The sequence below is a fragment of the Pleurodeles waltl genome, chromosome 3_1, assembly GCF_031143425.1.
Source record: "Pleurodeles waltl isolate 20211129_DDA chromosome 3_1, aPleWal1.hap1.20221129, whole genome shotgun sequence".
NCBI classification, from domain to species: domain Eukaryota; kingdom Metazoa; phylum Chordata; class Amphibia; order Caudata; family Salamandridae; genus Pleurodeles; species Pleurodeles waltl.
In genome coordinates this window covers 1,336,617,703-1,336,631,629 of record NC_090440.1, presented here as the reverse complement: position 1 = coordinate 1,336,631,629, position 13,927 = coordinate 1,336,617,703, and the positions used below count along the sequence as shown (strand labels likewise).

Below are 13,927 nucleotides of genomic sequence, written 5' to 3'. Positions count from 1 at the left end.
GCGTATTCCAAGTACTTTCCTAAAGTGAAGGTCATGGGTCCGTTAAGTGTGTCAGTCTCTGGCCTCCTCGCCCCCTCCCTCCCGGCCTCTCCACCCTCCTCTATTGATAAGGATATTTTTGGAACCTCAATAGCATTCATGCAGTGTACATTTTATCTGATTCTCCAGACAATGTCTCCAGCACTGCTCGACGTTCCATAGTCTCTGGGTCCAGGAGTAGACCCCTGGGTGTAGTCCTGACGCACTGCCAGCACGAGCGTTTACGTGTCTTCCAGTCTCGGGGACTTGGCTGTTGTGTGCTAGTAGGGGAGTCTTAGATGTTGAGTGCTTTGCAGGATTCCGTGAGGGACCGTGGCTGATATAGCTTGCCCTTCAGGCTAAAGATGATCTGGAACGGGTGTCCCCAAGCATTAGGTATGCCTTTATTCAGCAGGTGTGTTGTGACTGGGTGGAAGTCGTAACCCTTTTGCAGTATATGGGCTGACACGTCTTGATAAAGCAGCGGCATGAGCCTCTCTATTATAGGGTGAAGGTCCCTAGCTCTACAACGATTGCGCTCCTTGAGCTGGAAATCATGAACGCACACTACTATGTCCACTGGAGGGGCATTCCCAGGTTTTGGTGGGCCCTCCCTGCGCACCCTGTCTAGCTGCATCTCTGCATCCGGCAGGGATTCGAGGATCTGAAGAAAGAGATCCCTAACGTAGGACCTCATGTCTGTACCCTCTGTGTTTATTGGCACCCCCCTGATGTGTATATTGTTTGTTCTCGAGTGATTTTCCAAATTTTCAGCAAGGGCCTGTAATTCAGTCTGTAGATCTTGGAGCGATATGACCTCTTGCTGCAGCTGTTCAATTTTCTTGTCTCAACTGGCCTCATTATCTTCCAGGGTGGAGACCCGGTCACCCATGTCTCAGGTCTCTACAGACCTCCTTAAGACCATATGATAGGTCCTCTTTAACAGTTTGGAGGTCGCCTCGGCGGGCTGCAAACAAGGCCTCCAAGAAGGATCAGGTTACCGGGCCCTCCGCCTCATCACTGTCAGGCGGTTGTTCTGGCCCTGGACCTGTATTCATCGGGTTGACCTCCAACAGCCTCTTTGAGGGTGCTGTTCCTTTTTGCTCGTAACATAGCCATGGTTGTTCAGGGTCCAAGGATTCTCCACTGGGGAAATGCGTTAATGAGGAGGGAACACTATGGGTGATAGCGGCAAAGTGTGCCACCCGGTGGGAGCCTCTACAGTCTCTGGGGGGACCGATGACACTATGGGATGGACAGGTTGCCTGGGTCTCATCAGGACTTAGCCTGTCCCAGTCCCGTTGCTCTCTCTCCCATCCTCCACAGCACGGTTGTGTATTCTCTGGCAGGGACCTTGCCACAGCTCTCACCAAGTCTCAGCATGTCACATCCTGGGCAGTCCGGCTGGGCCCTTTGCTCCCTCTAGAGGAGAATGTGCTCTGCGGGTGGCCCACGCTCTGCCCAGGCCAATTCGACATTGTGGGTCTGTCTCCAGGGGGCCTTCTAGAGCCCCGGGATTCATCAACTTGACTCCCTGGGCCCAACAGGGTACGAGCCTGAGAAGGCAGGAAGACCCAGGATCTGCAGTGGTATTGGGAGTCAGAGTGGACTTAGCATGCAAATGCTCCTGCCAGAGTGTGTCAGAAAGTATATCTCTCTACAGTTCCTGCAGGTCATGGAATGTATAGGAACATGTTTCACTCCAAGTGCCACCTCAGTGGGGGGGAGGTTTCACGTTAGCGCTCTAGGGCTGTGTTGAATAGGGTCCGCAACAGCCCAAGGCAGAGTCCATGCTGTGGTGTTGCTGAGGGGTGACTGCGCCAATGTTGCTTCGTGCAGGATAAACAAGGTGCCGTCGGTTGCCTAAGCACAGTGCGCTTAACCCCGGGAGCTGTCAGTGTCAACGCCGCCCCCCCCCCCCCCCCGCTCAGTGTATTCCCACTGGCTGGTGTCTTTAAGTGATGGCACTCTGTCTGTCCCTCAGGCCTGCATGAAGCTGCTCTATGTTGCGGCAGTCTCCGGTGGGACATAAGTTTCACCCCAAATGGTCCAGGCAAAATGGCGCGGCACACAGCCCTACAGCCGCAGACTTGTACACGGGCTGCTGGCCGGAGTCCATGCGGTGCAAGCTCGATCCTCTGTACGGCAGGCACCCCCCAATGGGGGCACCATTGCTGCTCTCAATTGGGTGCCCTCTCCAGCCCCGTCCTTCTACTGCGTGGAGCGGGGCAGGCAGGTCGCAGCCCTGGCGGGCCTCCGAGACTGAGCCGCACTCTGGGCCGGCCCCTCGGCTCGCCCCTTAAGCGCTGGCCAGTGGGCTCCCTTCGCAGGAACTCCCGATGGTTGCAGGCTGTCGGTTAGGCCACCCTCCTTACGGGGCCCGGATCAACCCCGCCATTGGCGCGGCGGCCGCCATCTTGCTGTGCTGCTCCACTCTATCACTGAGGCGCACCAGGACGTTTTCCGGCATGGGACAGCCTCCTGAGTTGATGCACGCTTTGTGGACTCTCAGCACCCAGTGGATCGGGCAGGCGGGAAGGCCCGGTCAGCAGCAGGGGTGGAGGGACTAGGAAAGACGTCCTATCCGTCCCAAACCTTGGCCACCCACCCCTACCCCGAGAGTACAATTTATAAACATAATGTCATTGGCATAGCCAAAAGGACTGGCTTATATTTTCAGTCAGAAGTTAGACCTATCGGCTTTGCCAAAGTTGCTGGGTATGCTGCGTTTGCATTTCTGAAGTGTCCAGAATACAAGAGCAAGAGAGCTGACAGTGCATTACATTTTATCAGGGCCTGAGTGACTGAATGTGGTTTCTAGGGACATCAATGGGTCTTTCTTCTACAGAAAACATTGGAGAACATGGTCTTCGGTATTCCTAGGAAATATGTTGTTGCTGTAAATACGGGAATGTGTTTTGCACGGAAATAATGACAAATGATGTCTTTATATTTACAGGCACAAATGTGGTAAACAAAAATCAATGTGACAAAAAGTCTGGTGATTGAGCGTACTTTCAGATGTAAATTAGTCCCTCATGCATTCTAATGGAATATTTCTTAGACGGTGAAAGGATACCCCTAAACGGCCAATAACGAGAGGCTAAAATTATTATCTGGAGTGCTCCAAGGTATGATTGACAAGATCTAAATCCAATGACCAAAAGGTTTCACAGAAAAAAGCAAGTGCGTTGAAGAACGGACCCAAAGTCCCCTCTCACTGCATTGAACAGAAGAGGTTTGTTTCCCCAAACTTAAAAACACCAGAGATTACAGGACAACGCTTGAAAAACAGGCACTGACAAAAAAGACGATCCGCGAAGGCAACACCAAACACAGTGGACACTGAATAGTAGCTCGGGAAGGAACTCGGGTAGACAAGCATGAACATGAGTTCTCTCAAATGTAGCCGTCCCTCTGTCGTCCATCACAAGCAACTGGAGGTGCCGCGGCTGGTTAACAGAGATATCTGTTAGTGCAGGTCGAAGAGATAAGACTCCCTTCGGAATGTGTCAGATTAGAGGGAATTAGACGGTGCCCAGACCACAGACGAGGAGAAAAGCAGACAAATCTCATCATGCGGTTTCCTCGTCGAGGGCCGCTGTCCACAGCACCGGCCACAGGATGGGGGCCGCTGTCCGCGGGAATGACCAACCAGTGAAGCCCAATGCCCGTAGCGGCGGCCCATGGGAGTACCCGGTCCGATGGCTGCTGTCCCTGGCCTGATATACAGTTTTGTGCCTGCTCACAGCGCTGCCCCCGCTCTTTGTCACGTCGAGATAGAAGCAGTGACCCTGCAGGTGTACCTCAGTGACGGACAATGGCTTTCCCGGTGTCCAGTCCCCTCGGGTGCTGCTCTTTGGCTGGCAGTGTGGGCCCCGCATCATTAATTTGCAAAACACCCAGTTCTCGAGCATTCCTGGTGAAGCCGAGGGGACAGAGGGTAGCAGCTTACCAGTTCTAGCCTCCCCACCCCAGGCCTGCCCTCTGCCCCTGATGCTAGAGCCACTTTCTCCCTGCCCCCCACACACTGCCCACCTGTCTCCAGGCCTTGGGCCTCGGGTGGATGGATGCACGGATCCCCAGAGTTCTAATATGAGGGGCTTTGGGCAGGCTGTCGTGACTACCGCAGGCCTCTTCTCTGGTGTTGTTAGGTGCTCGCAAGGCTGCGGACGGTGCAGGTTTCCGGGGCGCCACCCCGCGCTCTCGTGGGATCCACGGTCCCACTGGCGTCTTAACATATGGACAGATCTTCCGGGACTGAGGCACAGTCAGGCGCGTGCAAAGCCGGATGCTCTGCCCGGCCCTCAGGGCCATGGAAGTCAGCTGCCAGGCTGATGCCAGGGTTGGACTGCGACAGAAAATAGGTTCGGGTGGCAAAATAAAAGTAACCCCCAATAGTGAATTAAAAGCTAAAAAAGTGGTCCATGTTTGTAAACTGCAGCAGATTTTAAACTCCAAGCCGCTTAAGTGCTTTGCAGGGTATTGGTGGTGCATGAAATTCAGCTAGGCGCAGGCTATGCCTTAGTGGTGGGCGAGCTAACATTATCAAGGAGACCCGAGCCAGAGCTGCGTCAGTGGTCTGGCGCACATGCATGCATGCATTTGTGATGTAAATCATACAAAAAAGTCTAAAATTCGATAAAGTCTCTTCCCAATTCGAGAGTGCATTTATGAACATGTAGAAGCTTTGACAATAAACGTGACATTACGTCGCGTTGTACCACTGCACTGAGAAGTACTTGTTTAAATGATGGATATTGTACACGAACCATTAGTGAAATAAGATTCAAGACAGTTGTTCTATAAACCCTGAACGTGACCCAGATTATTATAGGGCAACATTATAGCGTATTAAATCAAACACAATAGGTTTTTGTACAAATGGCATTCTGAAAGCACATATTTGAAAGTGCTTTCATATCCGATAATGAAGGTAAAAGACTTTTGGTGAAATATAATATTTGTATAAGATCACACAATAAAAGAGTATACGCCACACTTTATCCAGCTTTTCTGGTTTCACTTTGTACCAAACTGCCAGTAGGTGGCTATGTATTTCTTCCCTCTGCTAATGTGTTGGTTTGACCTTATTTGAATTTTCTGCATTTTCTGTTGAATGAGAACTCGACCCCCAGGTATTTGGGCATTTTCCGTTACCAACACTTACATTACGCAGGCCGCCATTCATTGTTTATAGGAGTGGGGAGGTTATGTGATTCACCCGAAATCACAGGATATGGAGCTGTGAGACTCAAACTTGGCTTCCCAGTTCCGAAGTCTGCAGCTCTGGCCATAACTCAACACCCAGGCAGAAGGGGAGAGGTAGGCCCAAGGCACATGAAAGCCCGACTCGTCATGGGCTTGAGCTTCTAAAAGGACCTCGTGTTGAACCAGAACCAGATTTCAGACTCGAGCCTTGCTCAAGCATTCAGTGACTCAACCACCTTTACAATGCTTGTTTTATTACCAGGGGAAACAACAGTAAAACCTGGCCCAGCAGATGATAAAACAGGCCCACAAACCGCTGAAAAATGACCCACACACCGATCCGTCAGAGCAACAATTGAACACTGCCATGTTGCCCTATAGGCCAGTCCAACCCTGACTGATGCTGTCCCATTGTCTATACTCTTGGAATAAAGCCTGGCACGTTTCAGGTTTTCAGGCCCTTAATAGCTGGTAAATCTGGGATGGAGTGGATCTCATATCAGTCTAATAGCTGTGAGAAACTTCTATATCTGAAGAAAGGTACCTCCAGTTTCTCTGTCCGCACATAAAAGACCAGCAGATCTCCTGTGGAGTGAGCAACTTTCCTTGGCCAGGGGCTCAGAGTGCTCTATAGTGTTGGTCCCTTACAGGGGGCATCAAAGGCCCTTAAATTAATTTGGGCAACCAAAGGGCCAGTCACATGTCAGGCTTGTAGAACCTTGTGGTGAGGACTAAGGACGTGATTCCAGGGAAGGAGCTGCTCTGTGGCCGTCAGGGCTACCGCCCGATCAGGCACATGGCATTGCTGGCCACGCCCTAGCTCTTCCTGCCTGTGAAGCATGTGAACCTGACTCTGCTCCTGCCCTAGCAGCCTCGGAGAGCCATGAACATATCACTAATGCTGCCCTAACCTTCCTGGCCTTACAGGCTCATTTTCGGTGTTTTGGATACAAAAAATAATTTGCTGAACCCTATTCTTACAAGTCCAAGCATTGCTAGGGTGTGTTGAAGTTGAATCTGTTTCTTTGCTTCCCTTCAATAGAATTAACCCTTCCCCCTACCCCCCTCTGTTTTTAACTCCATATTATATTGTATTGTAGCCTTTATATAGCGGTTACTACCTCTATGCAGGAGTAGAGACGCATACCAACATAAATACCACACTACACTGTGTGTTGGGGAGGGGGGGTGTTGAAATTGTGTTGTCTTTGGTCATTGTCTTGAGCGTATGTGAGAAGCATTTTGGTGTTGTGCGTGAGTGACCAGAGAGGTGCACTTGTCGTTTCTTGGGTCTCCACGCTTAGCGGTGTGATGGATAAGAGGCGTGACAGTTAGACAGGTTGCTTAAGGTTTGGAGTGTGCTGGCATCTGTGGTTCTCTCTGCAGGTCCCATTACTACGTTTACGATTTCTTTATATCCTGGGGCCAAATGTATGTACTAACTGTAGTAGAGGGCCGTCCACTCTGAGATATTAAAGAAATGAGGGGAGCTGTGGCAGAAAAAAGGAGGCAAGAGACCAGAGGCATTCACCTCCGATTCCTTCCTCTCCATCTACTACTGATCATATTTTTTCTTTTTTCTATGAGTGCGTTCCCCCAAATTTTCTTTGCACCTTCCTATTACTACCTCTCTCAATCTTTTCTCCCCACTCTTGTTTTATTTTTAATGGTCTTTTGCCCTACCCTATATCTATGCATCCTCCGTTAGCAAGTCCATGCCGTTCCCTTTCTTGTTCCTTCCTGCCTTGCTGTTAGGTCTTTGACTTCTGATAAATAAGGAAATAATGCTGTCACCAGGGTCTCTGCTTTTATGTCTCCCATTTATAGGCAGCTTTAGCTTTCAAGTGTCAAAAGATATATTGTGCATAATTCCAGTGCTTACAGTGGGCTTTGGGTCAGCCATTGCTTATTGTTGGCTGTCTTTTTTGTCAATCTCATTTGCTTGCTTATTACTCTATGCCTCTCATTCCTGTTCTTGTATTTTGTTTCTCTTTAAGCACAGCTTCTTTACCATCCTTTTGACTGGATTACTTGCACACAGCTTGGGAAAATGGGGCAGTCCTCTTTACCCATTGCTCACATCATTTTTTTAATTAATAAAAAAACCCAAATCCGAGGTTCGATTCTGCATCCTAAGCAAAACTGTCAGATTTCCAAATTAAGGAGTTTTGCCAGCTTGACGTGTCATTTAGTTTTTTCTGTCTCAGATCATCAGACTGCTTCTAGGGCTTGCAAACTCTTCAGCCGGTTACATCTCCGCTCACACACCGCCTCCCTCCCCTCGTTCATCCAGTGGCACCCCGGGGCTCCCAGAGCCATAAACCTGCCGTTGTTCTGAATAATGGCGAATTTATAAGAGTTTAATTAGCAAACACGAGGGTGCGAGCGACAGGTGGCTGCCTGCCACGAACTCCTTGGCAGCCAGGAGTTGTAGGGGAAGAGGGTGTGTGTGGCGAGCCGCGCCCCTCCAGATCCCCCCCCCCCTGGAGAAGGGTGAGACGGTGAAACTGGCGGGCTCTGGGTACCTCCGATTAAACACGGGGTCCTCACAGTGCGACTACTGCTTCAGTTCAAATAGACCTTTAGTTATATTGTGTTTTATTCAAATGTGCGTAAGTGTGCCAACAATAAGGAAGACACGAACTTGAGCTGCCCTCCTGATGCCGATGGCCTCTGCTGTGGAATCGTCCATTGGGTGGCTGGTCACAGTAGAAACACTGGCACCCCAAGAGTTCCCTTTATGCACGTTCAGTGTCCTTATTGAAGTAGAGAACAAAAATGTGCGTAATGAGAATATGGGGGAAGGTGAGCCCAGAGAGAATTCCACTGCAGTGGGTCGCGCAGGACAGTGTAACACTGAAGAGGGTGGCCCAGCACACAGTTACACCGCTGTGGGTGGCCCAGCACACAGTTACACCGCTGTGGGTGGCCCAGCACACAGTTACACCGCTGTGGGTGGCCCAGCACACAGTTACACCGCTGTGGGTGGCCCAGCACACAGTTACACCGCTGTGGGTGGCCCAGCACACAGTTACACCGCTGTGGGTGGCCCAGCACACAGTTACACCGCTGTGGGTGGCCCAGCACACAGTTACACCGCTGTGGGTGGCCCAGCACACAGTTACACCGCAGTGGGTGGCCCAGCACACAGTTACACCGCAGTGGGTGGCCCAGCACACAGTAACACCGCAGTGGGTGGCCCAGCTTACAGTAACACCACAGTGGGTGGCCCAGCACACAGTTACACCGCTGTGGGTGGCTCAGCACACAGTTACACCGCAGTGGGTGGTCCAGCACACAGTTACACCGCTGTGGGTGGTCCAGCACACAGTTACACCGCAGTGGGTGGTCCAGCACAGAGTAACACCGCAGTGGGTGGCTCAGGATAAAATACCACTGATGTGGGTGGCCCAGGACAGACTAACACTGCAGTGGGTGACTCAGGAAAGAGTAACACTCCTGTGTCACCCACTGCAGTGTTAAGGTAACACCGCAGTCGGTGGCACAGCACACAGCAACACTGCAGTAGGTGGCCCAGAACAGAGTAACATCGCAGTGGGTGCTCTATGACAGAGTATAACCACGCAGTATGTGTGGCCCAAAACAGTGCAGCGCTGCAGTGGATGGCTCAAGATAAAGTAACACTGCTCTGCCGTGGCTAGCCCGGGACAGAGTAACAATGCAGTGTGCATCCCTGGACAGAATAACATTGCAGTAGGCGCCCTAGGACAGAATAACACCTCAGTGGGTGGTCAAGAATAGATAATACGGCAAAGGGTGGCCCAGGACAGAGTAACATGACAGTGACGCCCAGGACAGACCAACAGTAGCGGGCGGCGAAGAATAAGCTAACACTGCAGTCTGAACATTGAATAAGGTAACTCTGCAGTGAGGGCCCAGGGTACAGCAACCCTGGAGAGGTACCAAGGTAGAGTCACCTTGCATGAAGTATAGAGTGATACTTCAAGGCATGATGGGATATACTGTCACTGCAGTGGGGCCTCTTAATAAAGGAGTATTGCTGTTGGGGTTCAGCAGAGTGTAACATTGCTGTAGGAGAGTTTGTAGGATCCAGTAAAGTAATAGGGGAGTTGACAGTCTAGAGAAATTCAGTAGTGGAGATCCAGGGTATAGTAATGGTGGAGTGGAGACAAGGAACGTAAAGCTGGAGTAGGGTGCCAGATAGAGAAACCCTGCAGCGGGGCTGGATAGAATGGCACTGCAATTGGGGCTCATGTCTGGTTTGTGAGCCCAGAAGAGAGCAGTGGGAGCCTGGTGGACTTAACACTGCTTTGGGAGCTAAGATTAAGTAATACCTTTGACATTGAAAAGTTGTGGGGCATAAAATTTGGGTCTGACTTTTATTTAGCAAGCAAAGCGAGCAAGCTAAATAGACAAACATGGGGTCTGGTGAGCGTAGGGTGCTCATCCCAAGAAAAAAATAAAGAAAGATTGGCAGAGGATGCACTTAAAGCAAATTAATCTAGTGAGAAAGCAAGGTTTATAAAGCGGTGGGGAACATATAGGGGGTCATTCCGACCCCGGCGGTCAAGGACCGCCGGGGCCGGGGATGCGGGAGCACCGCCAACAGGCTGGCGGTGCCACGCTGGGCATTCTGACCGCGGCGGTTTGGCCGCGGTCAGACAAGGAAAACTGGCGGTCTCCCGCCGGTTTTCCGCTGCCCTTGGAATCCCCCATGGCGGCGCAGCTTGCTGCGCCGCCATGGGGGATTCTGACACCCCCTACCGCCATCCTGTTCCTGGCGGTTCGCCCGCCAGGAACAGGATGGCGGTAGGTGGTGCCGCGGGGCCCCTGGGGGCCCCTGCAGTGCCCATGCCAATGGCATGGGCACTGCAGGGGCCCCCGTAAGAGGGCCCCACTGTGTATTTCAGTGTCTGCAATGCAGACACTGAAATACGCGACGGGTGCAAACTGCACCCATTCGCACATACCCACTCCGCCGGCTCCATTCGGAGCCGGCTTCCTCGTGGGGTGGGGTTTCCCGCTGGGCTGGCGGGCAGCCTCCTGGCGGTCGCCCGCCAGCCCAGCGGGAAAGCCTGAATGGCCTCCGCGGTCTTTCGACCGCGGAGCGGCCATATGGCGGTTCCCGCGAGGCGGGCGGCGGAATCACCCCCATAGTCTTGAAATATTAAAAACATTAAAAACTGCTCCATATCTTACTGCATTAATATGTTCAACAGGTACTGTAATGTGCAAATTGTACAGCATCACAACTTCAGCCCTTTAAAATGTGTGCTTGCCCAGTGCCTTGCACTGCATGTGGCATAAACTTTGGAAGAAAGTGCTCTAATCAAGCTTTGGGAAGCAGCCACAGCTTATGGCTGCAAGCAGTCATATAGAAATATATGGAGACAGGTCTTCAAATGGGATGAAAGAAATAGGGCCTCTCTAACATGGAACATGTAAGATAACTTTCATGATTCCCATAGTGTACCATCCGACCAGTATTTTGTTTTTTCTCTGAGATGTTATTGGAGTCAGGTACATAACCCAACAACTGACATATACCTAAAACCTGCAAGCACTATTGGCTTTGTCATTGGTTGTTAGCTGTTGAAGATAAATGAGTAGCAACAATTATTTGTTAAAAATAATTAACAATGGAAATGTTTCAATTCTGAAATGTGAGGCTGTGAACTAAATATTTTTGAGGCTTGTGGATGGAGTATTGGCCTTCAGTTATGTGTGCTTTAAATTAGATATGTACACCCTTTTTCTCTTTACATCTCATCCATCTGCACATCTTCATCCTCATCCTTTTCTTCTTCATCACCCTCTTTTCACTCTCTTCTGAATGCACTTCCTCACATTCCCCCCCACTTCGCCACCGCTAAATGTACACTGCACTCACTCACATTAAAGCACTATATTTTCTTTTACTTTTGCCTTGTACATATTTTGCCATCTGTGCATCCCCTTCACACACATATATACAGAATTTCAATTGGAACTAGAATACATGACCATTGTTCTGTGTGCCCTGCAGAGAGGCCAACCCACTGACTGGCTCTTTTTTTGCTTCCAGAGTCAGCGACAGAGCTCAAAATCAAAGCCCCTCATAAACCCTGGCACAGTTCAAAGTTTGCACTATAGAAGAGTAATAAGATGAGCGAAACAAATACAGAAACACAACATGACAAAATAGCTAACACTCTTGGGGAATGCGAGATTAAGTAAAACCTGTGAAATAATAGAGGAACTAAATCACTGACATGCATTACTTTCATGTTTTTAACAGTCATTGTTCGTAAATCAATCCATGTTTTTGACATTAATGTTAAGGCCATTTAGATAGGACTAGTTTTTAATACCATATAGTATGTAACTGTCTTTACTGGAAGCGGATATTTCTCCCTTTGCTTTTGATTCAGATATTTAGATCAACTTTGCATGGGAACAAAAACACTGCTGTTTTTGGAGCAATGTCGCGGGGGAACAAATACAGCAGCTATAATTCTAAAGGGGGCAGTAGCCTGCAACCAGGGCCTGTGATGTCACAGTGGGGGAGGTTAGCTTGACCAGAGGTCTTGGCACAATATACATAACACAAGATTAGCATTATAACATTTACCATTACCAAGGACATAGCACCAAATCACACATGCTTGCATCCAGTCCTACCGTGTGACGAATGGGAAACGGTGGGGTCATAGCCTGTGAATGATGGACCTTTGGCCTTACGCAGAGGTGCAGACTCCAGTGCACAAAACTATGATGCTAACAGCTTCACTGGTCTACAGTGGATACTACCGTAGACCTCAGTGGCAATAAAGGGCTTTAGAAAGGTAAGCTCTGTGTAGCGTGTCACATTGCAGACAGTTAATTTAGTGCCTGGCTTCCTTCTGCATCAGAGCGACCTGGTACGCTCGGACAGACAGCCCGGACTTAAATAGATTGACTTGTTTAGAGATGAAACTGTATCTCTGAATAAATCAATCTATGTAATATCTATTGTAAATGTGCAGGAATTTCAGAATGCGCAGCCCCAGAGTCCTAACTGAGAAATCTCCTGTGAGTAACACTGCAGTGGTCATTGCTCTGCTGTACCCTCCCATTGCTTTGTGTTTTTCTTGTGCATGTGAATTCAGAACTTTGTCATGCAGCGGACATTAGAGAACATTCACATGATCGTTCTTCCACCCCTTTGCTTTTCACCCTCATTTTCTTTGATTTTGAACTCCTCTTGTTTTATTATTGTACTTGACAATTCAATAAACATATTTGGAAAAGTAACCCTGCGGTGGGGACCCAGGAAGAAGCAACATTGTAAATGGAGTCTGTGGGGAAATAGTGTTGTCGGAGTGGCCAGGCAAGTCCAGGATAGAGTAACACTGCAGTTACAGGTGTATTCTGTGGAAGCCCTGTCTCCAGAGGAGCCACAGATGATGCCGGGAGAGGCCCAGGAGAGAGTAGTACTGTGGTGGGAGCGCAGGAGAGAGTAATGCTGCAGTATGAGTCCAGGATATGATACAGCTACAGAGGAATCCACAAGTTGTACTGGAGTTGTAGTTGAAAGTAAACTTTATACTTTATGTAGCAATGCAGTGGGTATTCTGCAGAGCATCAACTCCATGCTTGAGTGGTAAAATTCAGCAATACTGCTGGGGGGGGTGCATGTTACAATAGTTGCAATAGCACTTGAGTGGAAGGCTCATCCTTCAGAGCACAACCAGGGGATGTCCTGAAACAGCACTGCAGTGGGGAGATGGGATGTAGAAACAGTGCAGCGAGAGGACAACCGTGCGGTAGTGCTTCGGAAAGGCAAGGCTGCGTTAACACATCAATTGGGCTCCAAGGGTACAGCAGCAATGCAACAGTAGATAGGCTAGAGTAGTGAGCCCAGATTTTGTAGCAGTACTGTGGGATGGATATGTTGCAGTTGCACTGAAGGGGAGAGGTCAAATACAGCAGCAGTGCGGGGTTGCTGCAGTAGCAGAGCAGTAAGATGTTCAATTAGCTCTGCACTGAGGGGCAGACTATGCACCAGCACTGCACTAGTGCTTATGATCCAGTGGTACTGGAGATGAAGAAGCAAAAGAAAGTTGGCTTTGACCCCCAGTCTTCAGCAGCACTGCATATACAACCTTTTGTGGAGATGCGGTTTAGGGCACTGCATGACTCTGCCATAGTCACGTAGGTCCTAATGCCCCATGTGCCCGGTTTCCTGAGTAGAGCATGCATCTCAGAAGGGTTCCACTTTGCAAAGGGCAGGCAAGTGGCCTCCTCTTTGGTTACTGCTAGTTTGGTCCAGAATGAGGTAGAAGTTCTGGTTCGGTGAACTAGTTGAGTTCCCTTATGCCTTGGTTAGAAAGTCTTGACATAAGTGCGAGAAAAGTTAGTGGTTTCACAAAGCTCTTGTCGTGCAACCTGGGGATTAAATATGATCTAAATAAAGAAGCCGACTGTACCCGTCCGTCATTCATCCAAGGTTTTCTATGGTTGAATTGGTTAACAGGGCGGGAAGTGTTGCCATGACGCTTAGCAGAGCATGTGGCATACGTGCCTGGTTTAACACCTGCTGAGAAGCGCACACAGGCATAGCAGCTGCATCTGTGGCCTACACCTGACTGCGCGGCCTAAAGCACCGACGAGCAGTGCAGATGCGAAGTGATGTAAGTGGGCCGCTTCCCAACCTCCGCAAGATGCACAGATCAACCAATATAGTGAAGCGTATGAG

The 13,927-nt window shown here is 49.8% G+C and overlaps 1 protein-coding gene across 3 annotated transcripts in view; it reads left to right on the top strand.

The window, feature by feature from the left end:
- Nucleotides 1–13,927, top strand: part of DSCAML1 (DS cell adhesion molecule like 1) — a 468,701-nt gene that overhangs the window by 64,354 nt on the left and 390,420 nt on the right. The window lies entirely within an intron of this gene.